Genomic DNA, 4,261 nt, shown 5'->3' on the forward strand with positions numbered 1-4,261 from the left:
ACAAGGCTATTCTTCCTTTGCATGGAGGTGGAGTGGATGCCCTGGGAGAAGGAAAAATCTCTGGGGAAAGATCATTTCAGTGCAACCAGTGCTGCTTATTCAGTCTGCTGGTTTCACTTGCTTGCACTCAGGCCTCAGCCAAACGTGGGGTTTGAGGTTGAGAGCTTCATAAGGCCAGCTGCCCAACTGGACAGAACAAGAGTCCATCCAGAGAACTAGCTGCTGCCCCGCAGTGATCACTTGGTGCATCAGAGGCCAGAGCAAGAAGCCACTGTAGGCAGGGATGAGGTTGCTGCCATGTTCCATAATTGTTAGAGCTTGGCTTAAACCCTGGCAATGAGGTTTTATCTCCCCACCAATATTCTTCTTACTCCTAGGAACTACTGAGACTCTGGATGCTCTTGTTTATTCGTATAAATATCCAAGAGGTTTTTTAGCACCTGGGGTGCAGTGCTGATCCCGAGGGACCCTCTTCCCTTACCTTGTTCCCTCCCCCAGCTGCCTCTACCCTCATCCCTTAACACAGGGGTGGCAAAACCCAGCCTGGGGGCCAAATCTGGCCCACCTGGCCATTCTATCTGGCTCGAGGGGCCCCTGAAACTTTTAGAAAATTAGTATTTATTTGCTCCTGGCTGCCTGTCAAAGATGACAGGAGCCAGGGGCAGTAGAACCCCCAGGAAGCCAGTGGCAGGACCCAGCAGCAAGGCCTGCCCAGCTCCACCCCACCCCCAACCAGAAGCCCCTGCCTAGCACCAGACAGGAAAACGCGGCCCTCGACAGCTTGCCAAAACTCAGTAAGCGGCCCTTCGCCCGAAATAATTGTCCGCTCCTGCCTTAACTTCTGATTAGTGTGGCTGTAGAAGACAGCTCCTGCTACCCCATGTACGGGGCACAGGTTTAACCCTGACCAGCCTGGATGGTTTTGATCTGGGCCTTACTTGAGTTTTAACACCTCACCTGGCCCTAGGGAATAGAGTTGTGTCTCTCCAGTGTTTGTAACCTGGCTGCATCTCATAAGCTCTAGGGAGCTCCCAGGACACGGACTCTCCTCCTCTCTCCTTCCAGCTCCCAGGGGTCCTAAAGGAGATAGGCCTGCTGGGTATATTTTCAGACTCTCTCTGGTAACACATCCTTTCTCGTCATTGGAGCATGGAGAGTAGGGGAAGGGAGCCTCCCCTCCCTCTCCTCCACGAGGATATGACCTATTGAAACATATTGCTTACACTCTACTATGCAATTAGAGCATCCAGAATCTCGAGACCTATTAATCAGATTATTCCATTGCTTTTAAGACTTCTTTAGCAGGCTTCACTCATGAAAAAGATCCATCTTCAAAGCTGGAACTTTGAATGAGAAGCCAGGCTTCCCAGAATTACACAGGAGTAGGGAGATAATGTCTAATATCATGCTTTTAGAAATGGCACAAGCATAGACAAAGGTGCGAAGTGGAAGAAGAGCAGTGGACCTTGCCCTGATCTGCCTCACAAGACTGAGGGGAAGGTGCAATGGGAATTTCCTGCTGAGATTTCCTGCCCTGGCATCCTCCTTGTACCCAGTGACTCTAAAGGTGTTCATTTATCTTCCCAAGGATGAGCCTTAGAAACAGGGTCTAGCACCAGGTGAGGGATTCCTCCTGCAAAGCCACACTGTGGAGAAGACCATTATTATTCAGCTACAGATGCTCAGCTCTGGAAATACTGGCTGCAGCCTCTTCTCCCTGCTTTCCTGGCAGACCACTGTGAGTGCTGAAAAGCAAAAGCCACAACAAAAAGCACCATCATCAAAACAGAAGAGGGAGGGTAGAGGGGGAACCGCCTGATATACAGCCTACTTTTGACTAGATTTCCTCTAGTGGCTTCTTTCAGGACGAATGTTTCGCTTGACTAAGATTTGCTATACATGTCCCGAGGGCTAACTACAGCTCCAAATGAAGATAAGGGAACTGCAGGCTGATATTTGATATCCTTTCACACATTGAGCTCCCTAAAGAGCTGATGAACTCAGACGCAAAGCAGTCACTGAGGCTGCAGACAAGGGAACCAACCCAGCCCTCCATCTCATCAACATCCTTCAAACGATCTTCTCTCAGCAGGTATTCTCTTTGAAGCTGCTTCCTTCAGGCCTTTGCAGCATTTCTCGAGAGCTGTAAGACCCAGGTGGGGGCTCTCTGATAATAACATCCAACTACAAACACTTTTTTTTTCTTTTTGGGGGGAACTTCTCAAGTCTGTATAGACAACTCCCCCCTGCACAACACCCTAGCCCTAACTCGCTATGAGCGGTCATCAGGGTGGTTCATCTTCTGAAGGAGCTGGCTCAAAATAGGAGGTAACAAGGGAACTTACTCTGAATGTTATGTAGCAAGTTCTGGATGCTGGGTTTAGAGAAGCTTGCCATCAATAGTGAGATGATATGTCTCCCTGCAAAAAGAATACATCCAAATTCCTCCAAATGACTCAAGGAGAGGTGCCCAGAGAGGAGATCAGGGTATAACCTGACTCACGCTGTGGGCCATCAAGGTCATGTCTCCATTTCCAGTAGATGATTCTTCAGATACACTGGGTGTCTGTATATAACTGGTTAGAAGGCAGAAAACATTCTGCCCTGCTCAGAGAAGTAGCCTTGTTTGTATCCTGGACAGAAGCGTTTTTTCCTTGCCATTTCCACTCAAAAGGAAAGTTGGGGGGCACCTTGCTCAGCAAACTATAGTCCAGATGAGCTTGTCTGTTGGTGTACCAGAGGCCTTGTTCACAGGCTCCTGAAGGGTCTGTTTTACTGGGACTTATGGCCCATAGAGCAGGACTGTGGCAGGAACGTACACACGACTTCAGCACTGGTAAGAGCGGTGGTTCAGGGGAATCTATGATGCAGAGCTCATGAGAGCTTATCAGTGCAATTTGCATTTGTAGATTTGCGCTTCCAAAGTGGCCTCCCCAGCCAGGCCTTCTCATAACATGCAGTTCATCAGTTTCTCCTTTTTTCTCACCAAAACTGTGGCCTTCTCCCCACCTCGGGACACTTGGAGCTTGATAGTCTCTTTATAAAACATTGATCCCATGTGTTATCAAATATACTACTTTGAACAAACCAGGGCTACATCATCCTGCTCACCACAGTCTTCCTGATACAATAGGAAGCGACAGCAGTGTCTTTCTGGTTCAGGACAGATATCCAAGGAAGGCAGACATACCCAAACTAGGTGTAAACTGAGCCTGCAGAGGAACAACACTGTGGATGATGGAGCCATGCAAAGCCTTAGGTATGTCACTTATTGCCACCTGCTGTGGTCCTTATCTTCTTAAAAAATGTGAAGTACATTCATGAAAGATCCTATTTTCCCTCATTTCTAGGGTTCAGCAGTTTCATCTTGCTGTGTCTGCAGTAAAGCTGTTGCTGGCCACTCTGGAGTCATTATTGAAGGAGAGATTTGATATGAGAAATGGCTCTGGTATCATATAACAAAAGTGGGTGTTGCTTAGGCTCATCTTGGTCTTCTGTGCATTGGCATTTCCTACTGCCAAAGTATAGCTTGGAGCCCCAGACAATTTTCACTCTCTGCTGTTCACATCGATTGCTGCCAAGCGAACGGTGCGCCAAAGTCAGTGCAATCCAAGCCCAGTGATGGCTCTGCAGATTAGTCTGTCCCACAAGATGGCCCAGAGCTGGATGGGCAGTGCAGGATGCGTCATGCTTTTGCTGGTTGATGGGGTCTACCAGGTGGGCCATTGTGTGCTTGAGCAGGCATGGTTACCATATGGCCTTTTCTTTCAGCCCAGGCACTGTGCTCTGCTTACTGCCGATTTCCAGCCCGTTATTGCTTTCTGAGGGTTTGAGATATTTTTATGCATCCCAAAGAACTCTGACTTCAGCATTTAACTCCACTTATCCTTCACATTTTATTTGTTACACTTTATTACTAATTTGCCCTGTTGCTGTGTGTCACAAGGAAGGACTCTCTCCCAAGCCATCTGCTTCCAATATTTGAGCCTGACAATGAACTCCTAAATACTGAATTTGTGCCATTGCAGTCACTGCCACAGGCGAGAGGCTGATGCCAAGTACTGGCTTATGCCTGCTCTGCAGACTAAGAGGTTAGATGGGAAGCTCAGAGGTTCTTGTAGGCCAGGGCACCAGCAGCAACCAGCTTGCTGCCAAAGGATTGAAAGCAAAGCATGTGGCTTTGCTGCCTGTAGTCAGTACATACAAACACTACAAGCATGTCAACAATGTTGAGGGACCGTTGTGCTCCTGCCTGCAGAAA

Source organism: Gavialis gangeticus, unplaced genomic scaffold (genome assembly GCF_001723915.1).
Source record: "Gavialis gangeticus isolate Ggan-Ray unplaced genomic scaffold, GavGan_comp1, whole genome shotgun sequence".
Classification (NCBI taxonomy): domain Eukaryota; kingdom Metazoa; phylum Chordata; order Crocodylia; family Gavialidae; genus Gavialis; species Gavialis gangeticus.